Source organism: Cynocephalus volans, chromosome 5 (genome assembly GCF_027409185.1).
Source record: "Cynocephalus volans isolate mCynVol1 chromosome 5, mCynVol1.pri, whole genome shotgun sequence".
NCBI classification, from domain to species: Eukaryota; Metazoa; Chordata; class Mammalia; order Dermoptera; family Cynocephalidae; genus Cynocephalus; species Cynocephalus volans.
Window position 1 is genome coordinate 123,989,060 of NC_084464.1, and position 15,950 is coordinate 124,005,009.

The window sequence follows — 15,950 nt, forward strand, 5'->3', positions numbered from 1 at the left end:
TAAAAAAAATTTCTTTGTCTGAGGCCTTTCCAGTTTCCATTACCAGATATGATTTTTCCCTCCATTAAATACATAATTTTGTTTCTACATGTCACTTGACTATTTTTCCCTATATTATGGTGAATTGAGTATTTCTCTCATTCCTCCAGTATAATACAAGATTATTATGGTGTTAAAAACTTTTAATCATAATTCTGTCTCTTCTCATGCTGGAATATTGGGCAAATTAAAAAAAAATAAATCTTTTTGACCTTCAGTTCTCTTCTTATTTGTAAAATGGGAGTAATAACTATTTTTAAGGTTTATATTGAGGATAATATAAGTTAGGAGCTCAATAAATATACAGTTTATTTTCACTCTTTCCCTGGAGTTATACATTCTTAGGAATTTATTTGCTACATACTTGTTGAAGACGTCTGCAATGTCTAGGATGAAGGAGGCCTTCTATAGATAATATGTTTAATTGTATTGACAGAACGTAGCACAGGGTAAGGCATACTGTCTGTGCTTAGTAAACTCTTAAAATTCTTCACTGTTTCTATGATAAAATTAAATACTAAATGATAGTGAGAATCTTTAGGAAATTAGCCAGCCTTCAGCATTAACATAAGCAAAGCTTGTGGAAAAAAATATATTGCACCAGATTCTCTAGGCAGCTATTTAAGAAATTAAATTGAGGTTACCATGAGCTGGGTGAGGGTTAAGATTAGAGTAGGTAGGAGAAACAGAGAGGAAATGGTGCCTTTTAGTGAGTGACCAGAAGAGCAAATTTAATGCAACTGAAGAATGGATAATGCTATGGTTTGAATGTATCCTCCAGAAATCATGTGTTGGAAACTTAATCCCCCGTGTGACGGTGTTGGGAAGTGGGGCCTAATGGGAGAAGTTGAGATCACGAGGGTTCCACTCTCAATTGATTTATCCTATTATAAAAAGGGCTTGTGGGAGTGGCCTTGCTCTCTTGTGCTGTTACTTGTTCACCTTCCACCATGTGAAGATGCAGCAAAAATGTCCTCACCAGATGGCAGCACCTTGATCTAGGACTTCCCAGCCTCCAGAACTGTGAGAAATAAATTTCTGCTGATTATAAATTACCCAGCCTCAGACATTCTGTTATAGCTGCACAAAACAAACTGAGATAGGTGGGGTATGAGAAGAGCTACCAGTTTAAAAGAGATTACTTTTGTATTTTAGGTAGAACAGGCAAGCAGGGGAGCAGTAAGCTCCATGTATAAGAAGAGATGAAGAGCAGTATCTTCTTCACCACCAGTGATGTGGAGTTCCCTGGCAGGGTTAGAATTCTTGTTATTGCTATCATGGTGCCTCTAGGCTACCTCACAGGCTGAATCTAGAAGTGCCTGATTGTCCACTATGTGATAAACAGGAATGACTTTAACCCTCAGAAATTTTGATAAGTGGGTGTCTTAGTCACTTGGGGCTGCTATAACAAAACTGCCATAGACTGGGTGGCTTAAACAACAAACATTTTTTTTCTTACAGTTTTAGAGGCTGGGAAGTCCAAGATCAAGTATCCAGCAGATCCACTGTCTGGTAAGGGCCTGCTTCCTGGCTTATAGACAGCTGTCTTCTCACTATATTCACACAGGATTGAGAGAGAGATCATCTGCCCCCCTATATCTTCTTATAAGGGCACTAAACCCATTCATGAGAGCTCTGCTCTCATGCCCTAATTACCTCCCAAAGGCCCTACCTCATAATATCATTACATTGGGGATCAGACCTCAACAAATGAATTTTGGGAGGATACAAACATTCAGCCATAGCACTGGGAAAGAACAACCTTTTGCAGAAACTGTTGGTATTTAAATCTTTATTAGCTGGGTCAGTCTGTGAATCAAGGAAAAGGAGGAAAATATTTGTGGGATTATAGCTTTAGAGACTACATTGCATCTGTGTGTGTATGTACGGAGTTTGGAGTCTATGTATGAAACTTGTCCCCATGCTGCGATCTCAGAGCAAGCATGTGGCATTCCTGTGGGAGTCCAGCAGGGTGCACTAACAGGCCAGGGGAAGGGGATGCAAAGGGAAATTGCAACCTCGCAGGAACTGAGTGTAGTATTCAGTTTATCATTACCTTCAATGTAGAATTACCCAAGTGAGGGTGGGAGGGTATCGGGATAGAAAAAGATGAGAGGTAGCAGTTAAACATCACAGATTCAAGCATTTCTGGGATATTATTAAAACATACCATTTAAACATTTAATCAGTGTATATAGATTGCAAAATATCCTGCAAAGATTCACATGCTTTGCTTCTAAAACAAGCTATAGAAATTTTATTTAATAATCTTATCCTTTTCAATATCAGCTTGGTGCATACTAGGCAAGATATTTTTTCAGAGCTCTTGGAAAAAATTATACTGTGATTTTATTTCATCATGTATATGAAGAGATGAGGATAGTAGAGGAGAGAGTACTTCAAAAGAGATACAATCAGTTTTTCTTGCAGGGATTGGATATGACCAAAAGGAGGCTATAATAGTGCTGTCTTTGGCAATGAATATATGAGGGTACTTCAAAAAGTTTGTGGAAAGATTTGTATTATCTTTCAATTCTATTTTTCCACTAACTTTTTGAAGTACCCTTGTATGTAGTCATTTTTGAAATGCAACCTAGCAGCCTCAAGAGTTACTAATAGATGTGTCTGTGTTAACTGGACCCCTCTGCTCCAATTACTCCCCTCCCCCCATTAATACTGAGTGTCACAGCTGAGAAATGTATAGGCTCCTCCTGGTTTGGACAGATGCTCTCAGGGGATCACTAACCTTGCCTAACTGAATGCCTGCAGCTCCAGAACCTTCCGGAATGGTGTGGTCAGCTTAAACTGCTCAGTTAATAGTTTAATCTGCTCCACACTAGAAAAATCAAGGCTGTGTAAGAGTGTTTCCTGCTCACACAAAAAACATCTAGACCAGGGATATATCATATAGAACTATTCATCTTGATGTAGTCAAATGCTAATTATGTCTGAGCAGTTTATCAATTCTAAAGAGAGAGTTAAAAACCAACTTCAAAATACGATACAGTACAAAGGAAACTGCTGGAGACTTTAATATTGTTGAAATATACTTCTTGGGGACTTGGAGATCACACTCGATATGTGGAGTTTTATTAATTATATCTATAAACTAGTTAGTCAGTGCTTGAGAGACAGAAAAAGTGAAGTTAATCTGAATTTTAGTGTCTTTTTTTCACAGTTCTGGCTCACCAAAAAAAAAAAAAAAAAGAGAGAGAGAAGAAAAATCAGAGTGGAGCAGTTGACAGCATATATTGGATACTCCAATTTTCTCACTGATGTGAAATGTGATCTTCACATGCTGAATGATTACATATCCCCAAGTCTGTTTGTAGACTCGAATTTATTTCATTGATTTATTAGCCTAGTCTTCTTCTTTTTTTTTTTTTTTTTTTTTGTCTTTTTCGTGACCAGCACTCAGCCAGTGAGCGCACTGGCCATTCCTATATGGGATCCGAACCCGCGGCGGGAGCGTCGCCACGCTCCCAGCGCAGCACTCTACCAAGTGCGCCACAGGCTCGGCCCAGCCTAGTCTTCTTCTAATGCCACACTTTTTTTTTTTTTTTTTTTTGTCTTTTTCGTGACTGGCACTCAGCCAGTGAGTGCACTGGCCATTCCCATATAGGATCCGAACCCGCAGCGGGAGCGTCGCCACGCTTCCAGCGCCGCACTCTCCCGAGTGCGCCTCGGGCTTGGCCCCTAATGCCACACTTTTAAAACTATCCTTTGTTATTTATTTCAGCTTCATTTCCTATTTAATAAACACCATGTGCCAAACAGTACTTTCAGTGATTTATAACTACTAAATTATTTCGTTCTCAAATAATCATATGAAGTAGTTCTCATTATTGAATCCATTTTACAGATTAGGAAACTGAAGCTCTGAGAGAAGTGACAAATTCTAGAGCCCCCAGCCCATGCTCAGTGGAAATGCCAATACCCTCCTCAAAATTTCCAGGAATTCCAAAGGACTTATTTTCTCATGCCAACTTTTTGAATCTATTTTATGTTTCCTGTGAGCTCTTAACTTCAATTGTTTCACTTTACAGGGCTTTTAGCTGCTTTCCACCTTGTGCCTATCAAGCTAAGAAAAGCAACTCTTTTCTTGTTTTTAAAAGACTCATATCCACAAGGCTTTTTATGTCATACGCAAATTTATTGAAGGTTTGGCAAATGAACGGCTGTTATTACATCTCAGCATTTAAAAGTCCTTCAGTTCACTATCAGGCATATGTCACTGGCTGTTATTTCTCCAGTTCCCAGTCTCTATCTATCCTGTCTGTATATTCATCTCTCTCTCTCTACATATATCTATATCTGTGTATATGTGTGTGTATATACATATATTCCTTGCTTTTTCTTCTTCCTCTTCTCCTACCCTGTCCCCATCATACTCTCTCTCCTCCCTTCTAATTTGTTTTCTGCTCACTTCAAAATCATGTACATAGAAGATGGGCTTTTACATTTGTAGGGAAAATACAGGAAAAATGGTCAGGGCCCCTCAGATGTTCAGAATCTCGCCAAGCATTTGATGTAAATATTCACGCACGCCCAGTGTCCCTTGGTTATCTAATGCAGTTGTGTATGGGCACCCAGGTGTCTTGGGTTATGGATTTAAGTATAAAGAACTAACGACTGATACACGATGCTGCCACCGCCCCCTAGGAATGCTCCAGGAGGCCACTAGGGCAGCTGCTCCTACCTCTGAATAAAGCCTATTAATTTTTTACCCAAGGTTCCCGGGATATTTTTCTATTACCTAGCTCGTGGACCTGTGTGTGAGGGGTGTGTGACCCAGTCTGTACAACTGGCTTGAAGGGTTTGTGAACCCTAAGCCCTAGCTTGACAACATTTAAAGTATACCATTAAGATAGTTGCTAAAAGAATCAAATGAACATGTTCTCTGGATTGAAATTATGCCAACTCACTTTGGGACAAAAACAGCTCCAGGAAACAGTAGCCATAAATACTAATTGACCCTTTTCTCCTCATAATTATTAAAATATTGCTTGTGAATTTACATTTGTGTTTATTAGACAAACTCATAGACTGTTAGAACTTGCAGGAACTTTTATATCATATAATTTGGGTCCGCTTTAACAGATCAGTAGTTCTCAAACTTGGTTGCACATTGGAATCTCCTAGGAGTTTTAGAAAATTTGAGAGAATGCTTCAAAAAATTCATGGAAAGTTTCCTATTATCGTTCAATTCTATTTTTCCACGAGCTTTTTGAAGTACCCTCAAACTGTCTGGGAGTAGCCCTAGGCATTCTGATTAAATTAGTTTGGGGTGTTGTTTGACTATTAGGATTCTTTTAAAGCTCCCAGGCGATTCTAATATACAGCCAAGTTGAGAATCAGTTATAGATCCAGAAAAAGAAATTGACACAAGGTCAAACAGTGATAGAATTGGATTTAAATTCAGCTTGATATTTAAGAACAAGTTTTATTGCTTACTGTTAGCTTGAGTAAGTTTCTTAATGGTTCTCCGAGTCATTATGCACACCACGTGTACTGTATTTGGGTTTGAAAGTGGGAAGTGCTAAGAGCTGGCATGGATGGCAGAGACCAGAGATATGTGCATGTACATGGAAGTCCTACTGCTTTATTAGAGGGTCACTCCTGCCATCTTTAAGATAATTATTTACTTTAAATTAAAATGATAAAAAACAAGGGCTCCTTTAGACAGGTGCATGAAGGGAGGAGAAGGAATTAAGGAAAGAATAATAGAAAATAGCTGTTTTTCAATACATTGCAAAGCCCCTTGTATTGAATCATCCTGTGTAATGAATTACTACAAACTCAGTGGCTTAAAAGGGCACCAATTTATTATAGTTTTGTAGATCAGATGTCTGGCAGAGGACGGCTGGGTTCTCTGCTCAGTGTATTATAAGGCTGAAACCAAGATGTTGGCTAGATAGGGTTTTCACCTGAAGGGTCTGGGAAAAAAATCTCTTGCAAGCTCATTCTCACCATTGGCTAAATTTAGTTCCTTTTGCCTCTAGAACTGAGGTCTCCATTCCCTTGCTAGTTGTCAACTGAGAGCTTCTCTGTGCTTCTAAAATCACTTGAATTCCTTGCCACGTTGCTCCCTCCATCTTTAAGCCAGTGATGGCTTGCTGGTCAATTCCTTATTGTGCTTTGAATCTTTTCCTATTATTCCACATGCCAGAGAAAATGTTCTGGTTTTAAAGGACACATGTGACTAGGTTAGGTTCATCAGATAATCTCCTTATGTTAAGGTTGACTGATTTGGAATCTTAATTACATCTGCAAAAGTACTTCACAGCAGTGTCTAGATTATTATTAGACTGAATAACTTGGAGAAGGTGTGTGTACACCAGAGGACAGTAATCTTGGGACCATATTAAAATTCTGTCACCACACCCTATGTAAGATTTATATATGGTTTGGAAGCTTTTTATTTTCTATACCATCTTTAATTCTGAGAGCAGCCTTGAAATATTATTGAAAGGCTTTCATGACACACTGACTGAGGAGCAAATCTGTTTAATGAAATAAACTAGTCCTAAAGCCAATCAACTTAATTCCTAAAATATAGTAAGCAATTGACCTTTATTCCCTACAAATGTTGAGGTAAGTAATTGTTTTCTCTTCACCAAAACTTTTCTCATGAACAAAGGTAGGAAGAGCATTCTGGGCAGATGAAACAATATACAAAAAGGTATACAGAGTGAAAATGAACAGTGCTTTCCAGAAACTTGAAGATTTTAAGCTATGGAGTAACTTGGTCAGATTTATATTTTAGAAATAGCCTGCTGTCAGAGGACAGATAGGATGCAGAGGAGGGGATATTGGAGGCTGAATCATCAGCTGTCATGTGGGAAGTGATGATGGCTGTGGCAGACGGGAGGGAAAGAACATTAAGAAAGAAAAATGGATTTAATGACTGATCAGAGGCCTGAGTGAGGGAAAGAGGAAATTTGGAGAACTCCCAAGTTTTGCACCAGGTTTTATTTGGTTGTCCCCATGTATTAGTCCATTTCTGCTGCTTGTAACAGAAATACCTGAAACTAGGTAATTTATAAGAAAACAAAATTTATTGCTTACAGTTTTGGAGGCTGGGAAGTCCAAAGTCCAGGGAAGACATCTTACAAGGGCCTTCTTTTGTGGTGACTTCAGCAACACAGGGAACACATTATGAAAAGGGAAGAAGCAAGAGAGAGCTAACCTCCTCACTGGCTATCTTTCTAAAGCCCTCAGATGCATGCTGACGACCACCATTAAGCCATAAATGGATTAATCCATTAACCAGGGCATGGTCTTCCAATCTAATCACCTCTGCAAGGCCCCACCTTTCAATTACCATAATAGGATTTCCCATCTTCTTAACATGGTTAATGGGGATTAAGCTTCAATTAAGCACACCTTCTGGAGTGCTGCGGATTGACTATTTGGGAAGATAGTCAATCCGCAGCACTCCAGAAGGGTTATAAAGGGCAGTCTGAAGTCTTGGATGCTGTGTTTTGGGGTTGGGAAGATGGAGAGGGAGTCAGAAGACAGGAATGAATTAGAACAACCACTTTCACGAGGGAAGAACACTTGCTTGCTTTTCCACAATGCTTAAGTGCCCTAGGTGTGTGACAATAGGAAAGGTGATCATCCTTGCCAATAGGCTTGGCCTTTTCTCCCCCTTTTCTGCCATCCTGCTCACCTCAGTTACCTTCAATCTCATGCCAAGAAGAATAGCACCCAATAAAAATAATGATTATTTATATTTAGAATGTTAATGATTACCCAGCACTTATACACAGTATTGATTTATTTGATGCAAATCACAGCATCATGAGGTTGACAGGGTAGGTGATCTGCCATTTGATTGGTAAGAAAAATAAAATCTCAGATGAAATTATTTGGTCCCATATTTAGTAAGTGGCAGAGCTCTATCCAGAACCCAAATCTTCTGATCAACAATACAGCGCTCTTTCTACCATGTCACCTTTCAGTGAACTGCTAGATGAGTATATTTAAAGAGAACTACATTTTATATAAAGATCTGGAGCAGTGGTTCTTGTAATATAGTATTCCAAAAGTGCTGTCTTGACCCAGTGTTAAAGCCATGGCTAAACACCCTCAATTCCCCTTTGCAGGCAGTTTGCCAAACTCCCACCCCAACTACTTTGCTTACCAGGTTCCAACACTCCTGGGTTACAATACACACATATCTAAATACCAGAGAGCCCCAGATACTTAACATCCCAGAGACAATCTTTCTTCCTTGGGCCAGCAAAATTATTCAAAATACCCAATTTCCAGGAAGTCCATCAAAACTAGCCAACCCTACCCTACATGCCTCCACTGTTCCAGCTTGCTGTTACCTTGACCCCAGGTGCAGCCCCTTATGTGGTCCTGCATGGCAGCCTTCTGTTCTTTGGTTCTGCAGGTGAAGAAGATCTGCCTTTCATCTAAGTGTCTTTGGGTTGTATCCTGCCATTCAAAGAACCTGTAGTCATAGCTAATATCATATAATTACTGCAACAGTTCTTATCTTTGTATGCACATTGAAAACACCTAGAGAACATTACAAACTACTGATGTTTGGATCCTATCTCAGAGATAACTATTTCATTAGAACTGGGAAATGAAAATGTCCCCAGATGATTCCTCCATGCAACCACGGTTGAGCCCCTACTCTAAATCTAGATGTTGTGGTTGTGGAGTTCAGGAGTGAACAGAGATCTTTAGAAAGTCCAGTATACAATACCCCTTAAATTTCTCATATTTTACTGAGTATTCTAGATTTGGCTCCTACCATGTGTTAAAACTAGCAATAAAAACCTCTGAGTATAGAGATATTAGGAAAGTACTTAGAAATAGTTTGGTAAAAGATCCTAAATCAGAAGTCCTCTGCATCAAGAGCAACTATAGCTAATACTGCTGTCAGGCTTTTCAAGGACTGCATCTATTTCATCTCATTTTACCTTCACAGGATCGCTGTGAGGCAGTTATTATCCTGATTTTACAAATAATGAAACTGAGGAACAACAATTTAAATGCTGAGTCAGGATTCTAGACCCAAATGTCAGTCTGACTTCAAAGCCATGCTCTTGGCCAATGAATTTGAAAAATATGATACACCATTAGAAAGCTAAGACATTTGTTTTGTCATTATCACCTATTAAAGAACATAACATACACAACATATACCCTTGTGCACTCTTACACTAAGGCTTGCATGCATAAACATAAACCCAGTAATGGAAAGACTTTATTTGCTAGAATTTTTAATATTAACATTTCCCAAAATCTGAGTTTAACATAATTAACTTATAGTATAAAGATCATAAGGGGATTTAGTGTGATGTGGTGTAAATGAACTATGAATTGGGAAAGTTGAGATGGTGACCTCTCCCAACCTGCCTTTACACCATGGACCAGCTCCAGGACCTGGGCGAAGTACTGTTCCTCTTTACATCTGGGTGTCCAAAGTTGTACAGTGTTGCAAATGCATTGAATAATCTTTAGGACCTTTCTAGTTAAAAAGGCAATGATATCCTTTTTTTAAAAAAATTTGAAGCAATTGTGCATCAATTTCCTTTTCTCTAGCACTTATTTATTTGTTTATTTACTTAACTTACTGGTCTTCAATCCTTTGATAAATTGTTCAATGATAGTAAAATAAGGATGATGGTAATTCTGATGATAATAGCTAAAGTTTATGTAACACTAAATTCTAGATATATTTATAAATTATATATGAGGATTCTTCAAAAACTTCATGGAAAAATAAAGGGTAATACGATTCTTTCATGAACTTTTTGAAGTACCCTCATATATTAATTCACATAATCCTCATAACAGTCCAAAGAATTAGGAATGATTATTGCCCACATTTTAGATAGATGATGAAGCTGAGGCATGGCACAGATGGAAAATGTAGCTGCCTGAGGTAGCATAGCTAATGTGTGGCAGAGGGCTGAGACAATCCTTCTGTCTTTGTTCTTTAAATTATTACATTCTATCTTCCAACATTTTTTAGGTGCTTTGAATGGAAGGCTAACATGCTCACCAGTGGAGTTTATTTAACAACAAATCAAAAATTTGTAGAACCTCAAAATAATAAAACTGCTAGATTTCAGTGGTATTTGATTTAACAAAATTCTCTCTCTCTACCACCCTCCCGCAACACATATACACACACATATATACACATGCCATATTTTGAAACTCATTGTTTATTTATGGACCATGTAACAAGTAATCTCTGGGATATTTCTCTATGAGAACAATATAAATGTCATATTTCCAAAGACTAAGAGTGTCTGTTTTTATGTTCAAGACATTATATCTCCTCCCTTTTCTCTGCCTCCTGGGAATTTAATTAAAATAATAAAATAGAGCTCCGTAGTTTGTCATGTAATGATGATAACAAAATACAACAGAACAAAGGTAATCCCTTCTATTCACGGTGTTGCCTTATGAGCAAATTCATTTGAAAACTAATGATGCCAGTCATATCATGAAAGGGCCACAAGATCATTGCAGAATCTGTGGGATTGGCTGATTGCATCACAGTAAAGATCTAGAAAATACGCAGCAGCACAGGAAGTTGCCTTCACTGCGGCTGTTAGTTACCATGGTTTCTGGGCCTAAAGGTAGAGCTATTGCAGCACGAGAAGCTTCTGAGTCCAAACCCTCACTCTTAGGGCAGAATACTGAATTGGAGTGATAATCTAGATAGTTCTCACAATGTGAAACAAAAGTGAAATTTTTTCCCCCTCTGGGGATTACCTGTCTGGATGATAACTTTAAATCATTTTCCATTGTCTGGATAACGTGCTGCTGGTCCCCCAAGGAACATGTGGATTTGCAGGAGGTAGACAGCTCTGTGTTTTTATATGAAAACTCTTACAGCGAATTTTGAGAACTTTTGTCTTTCTAATAAAACCTGGAGGGTTGTACACATTATCTATTACATGTTAATTATACATTACAAAACAAATGTATGTATTCTAAAAGACAGCTGAAACATATAAGGATAAAAAGGAAACATTGTAGATGGTCTCCGATTCACCAATACCAGTATGTCACTTTCCCAGTTTGTGGATAAACTAGTTGTTCAGAAACCCCTGCAGCATTTTTCTATAGATAATAACAACCTGGCTAATTTCTTTTCTTTTTCTTTTTTTTTTTTCACTTTCACTCTATGAAAACAAGTTTAGTTTTATATGTACTTGAAGTATGTTGCGATTTTTCTGGTTTCCAAATCTGGAGTATTTTGTTGTAAGGAGGGAGAAGAGACCAGAAACACAGGGATGGGTCTGTGGGAAATTCCAAGGCACCTCATAGTTCCTTCTTCTTCCTCCTCATTCAATTGGGCCCCTGGGTGCTGTTCAGAGCTAAGAACCGTCCTGAATCTTCCTCCAGGGTACAACATTCAGGTGAGCCCTAAGCCTTCACAAATATTGTATTTGCTAACTTACCTATATGTATTACTCTTTGGATTCTCTTTGCTTATCCATCAAAAGCAAGCTGATATTTATGATTAACACCAAACACAAATCCAGATTTCTTAAACATAAAGAATACACAGATTTCTTCTTTTTTTTTTGGAGTAGATCTTCTCCATGTTGACTTTTTAATTACTATAACATTACTTAAAAACTATAGACCTATTACAGGTATATATTTCTTACAGTTACTATTATTACCACAACTATAAATTAAAACCATAAAACATTTATAAATCAAATACAAACTAAGCCAGAAAATTCAAATAACATTAATATTATATATTGAATTACCTTTGCTTGAAACTAAATAATTAATGTTGGGCTTAACAGTAGAAATATGCATTGACGTATTTTGTATTTTACTTGCTGTCAGCTTGACTTTGGATTTTTTAGTACAAAAGAGCATCAGTTGGGTCACTTATGTTATTGTTTTTCATTATTTTTCCTGTTGAAAGATGAACTTTTATTTATTTATTTTTTTACCATCAATTACATTCTAAAGAGCCAAACAATTTAATAGTATATCTCAAAATAAAACTAAAAAATATCTTTATCCCTTAGTGGCAATCAGCGGTTGTTAGCTGGATCACATATAGTGATCCGCTAATGAACTGTTATAAGTTAGTACTTATGGAAATGGAACCTTCAAGGTATATCTATTCTTACGGTGAATGGGGAAAGGTCTGCTGTGAGGAAAGCTCTTTTAAGTTTGGCAATTCTATACACTATGTTCCATATAATGACTCAGTTCTCACATTAACTTTTTGCTACTTGATCAACTGGCAACTCTGCTCAAATCTTTGGTAGGGTTCCCTGTTTCATTGCCAAGTACTTAACAAACGTCTATGTGGCTATTCCTGATTTGTAGAGTCCCTTTCCTGTCTTAATTCTCTGACTGAAAATCCCAATTTCCCTTACTTTATTTTATTTTTTGGTTTGATTTATTTTTATTTTTATTTTTATTTATTTATTTATTTATTTTTCTTTTTCTTTTTTTATTTTATTTTATTTTATTTTTTAAATTTTATTTTGTCGATATACATTGTGGCTGATTATTGCTCCCATCACCAAAACCTCCCTCCCTTCTCCCTTCCCCCTTCCCCCCCAATAATGTCCTTTCTGTTTGCTTGTTGTATCAACTTCAAATAATTGTGGTTGTTATATCTTCTTCCCCCCCCCCGGGTTTTGTGTGTGTGTGTGTGTGTGTGTGTGTGTGTGTGAATTTATATATTAATTTTTATCTCCCACCAATAAGTGAGAACATGTGGTATTTCTCTTTCTGTGCCTGACTTGTTTCACTTAATATAATTCTCTCAAGGTCCATCCATGTTGTTGCAAATGGCAGTATTTCATTCATTTTTATAGCTGAGTAGTATTCCATTGTGTAGATGTACCACATTTTCCGTATCCACTCATCTGATGATGGACATTTGGGCTGGTTCCAACTCTTGGCTATTGTAAAGAGTGCTGCGATGAACATTGGGGAACAGGTATACCTTCGACTTGATGATTTCCATTCCTCTGGGTATATTCCCAACAGTGGGATAGCTGGGTTGTATGGTAGATCTATCTGCAATTGTTTGAGGAACCTCCATACCATTTTCCATAGAGGCTGCACCATTTTGCAGTCCCACCAACAATGTATGAGAGTTCCTTTTTCTCCACAACCTCGCCAGCATTTATCGTTCAGAGTCTTTTGGATTTTAGCCATCCTAACTGGGGTTAGATGGTATCTCAATGTGGTTTTGATTTGCATTTCCCAGATGCTGAGTGATGTTGAGCATTTTTTCATATGTCTGTTGGCCATTTGTATATCTTCCTTAGAGAAATGCCTACTTAGCTCTTTTCGACTACTATAAACAACTATACGCCAACAAATTTGAAAATCTGGAGGAAATGGATAGATTTCTGGACACACACAAGCTCCCAAAACTGAACCATGAAGACGTAGAAAATTTGAACAGACCAATAACAATAAAGGAGATTGAAGCTGTTATCAGAAGGCTCCCAACAAAGAAAAGCCCAGGACCAGATGGATTCACAGCAGAATTTTACCAAACATTCAAAGAGGAAATGACACCGATTCTTTGCAAACTATTCCAAAAGATTGAAACGGACGCAAATCTCCCAAACTCATTCTCTGAAGCAAACATCATCTTGATTTTTTTTTTATCATTACACAATGTGAACATTTTTTGTGGCCCTTTACCAATTTCTCTCTAACCCCCTCCCCCTTTCCCACCTCTGCAGGCCTCAGTTCCATTCTCTCCTTTTGAAAGTTCAAGGAATTGTTGTGATTTTTTGTTTGTTTGTTTCTCCTTCCTTCCTTCCTTCCTTCCTTCCTTCCTTCCTTCCTTCCTTCCTTCCTTCCTTCCTTCCTTCCTTCCTCCCTCCCTCCCTCCCTCCCTCCCTCCCTCCCTCCCTTCCTTCCTTCCTTCCTTCCTTCCTTCCTTCCTTTTCTTTTCTTTCTCCCACTTATGAGTGAGGATATGTGGTATTTCTCTTTCTGTACCTGGCTTATTTCACTTAACATAATTTTCTCTAAGTTCACCCATGTTCCTTCTTATGGAAGAGTAATATTCCATTGTATGTATGTATACCATGTTTTCCTTCCAGTCATTCATTGATGGACATTTAGGTTGGTTCCAATTCTTGCCTACTGTAAGTAGAGCTACAATAAATATAGGAGTGCAGGTATCCCCTTGACATAATGATTTCCATTCCTTTGGATATATAACCAGCAATAGGATTGCTGCATCATATGGCAGTTCTATCTGTAGTTGTTTGAGGAACCTCCATAGTGTTTTCCATAGTGGCTGCAATTATCTCTAGTCCCACCAGCAGTGTAGGAGGATTTCCCTTTCTCTGCATCCTCATCAGCATTTATTATTCTCTGGCTTTTTGATAATAGCCAGTGTAACTTGTGTGAGATGATATCCCAAGGTGGTTTTGATTTGCATTTCCCTGGTACTTACTGATGTTGAACATTTTTTCATGAGTCTGTTGGCCATTTGTATATCTTCCTTTGAAAAAATGCGTGTTCAGCTTCTTTACCCATTATTTAATTGGGTTACTTGTTTTTTTACTGTTAAATTGTTTGAGATCCTTGTATATTCTGGATGTTAATCCCTTGTTGGATGCATAGTTTGAAAATATTTTCTCCCATTCTATAGGTTGCCTTTTCACTGTATTTAACTGTTTTTTTTTTTTTTTTTGCTGTGAAGAAGCTTTTTAGTTTGATATAATCCCATTTGTTTATTTTTTTCTTTTGTTGCCTGTACTTTTGGAGTCTTATTCACATAGTCTTTGCCCAGTCCTCCTTCCTGAAGTATTTCCCCTATGTTTTCTTTTAGTAGTTCTATTGTTTCAGGTCTTACAAGTCTTTGGTCCATTTTGAGTAGTTTTTGGCACATGGTGAGAGGAACAGGTTTAGTTTCATTCTTCCAGATATGGATATCCAGCTTTCCCAGCACCACTTATTGAAGAGGCAGTCTTTTCCCCAATGTGTGCTCCTGTTACCCTTTCAAATATCAGATGACTGTAAGTATGTGGGTTGATTTCTGGGTTCTCTATTCTGTTCCATTGGTCCAAGTGTCTGTTTTTATGCCAGTACCATGCTGTTTTGGTTAAGATAGAGTAGTACTATAATTTGAAGTCAGGTACCATAATGCCTCTGGCTTTATTTATTTATTTATTTATTTATTTTTGCTCTTTATTGCTTTGGCTATTCGGGGCCTTTTGTTGGTCCTTATAAATGTTAAGATTGTTTTTTCTATTTCTGTGAAGAATGTCATTGATATTTTGATGGGGATTGCACTGAATCTGTACATCACTTTGGGTAGTATGGACATTTTCACAACATTAATTATTCCAATCCAAGAGCTTGGAATGGCTTTTCATTTTTTTGTGTCTTCTTTAATTTCTTTCAACAGTGATCTATAGTTCTCATTGTAGAGATCTTTCTCCTTCTTGGTTACATTGATTAGTAAGTTTTTTATTTTTTGGTGACTTTTGTAAAGGGACTTGCTTTCTTGATTCCTTTTTCTGCTAATTTGTTGTTGGAGTATAAAAATACTACTGATTTTTATGTGTTGATTTTGTACTTTGTAACTTTACTGAAATTGCTTATGAGCTCTAAGATATTTTTGGTAGAATCTTTAGGTTTTTCTCTGTATAGGATGATGTAATCTGCAAACAGGAACAGTTTGACTTCATCTTTTCCAATCTGGATGCCTTTTATTTCTTTCTGTTGCCTGATTTCTCTGGCTAGTACTTCCAATACTATGTTAAATAGGAGTGGTGAGAGTGGACATCCTTGTCTTGTTCCGGTTATTAAGGGAAAAGCTTTCAGTTTTTCCCCATTTATGATGATATTGGCAGTGGGTTTGTCATATATGGCTATTATTGTGTTGAGACAGTTTCCTTCTGTACCTAATTTGT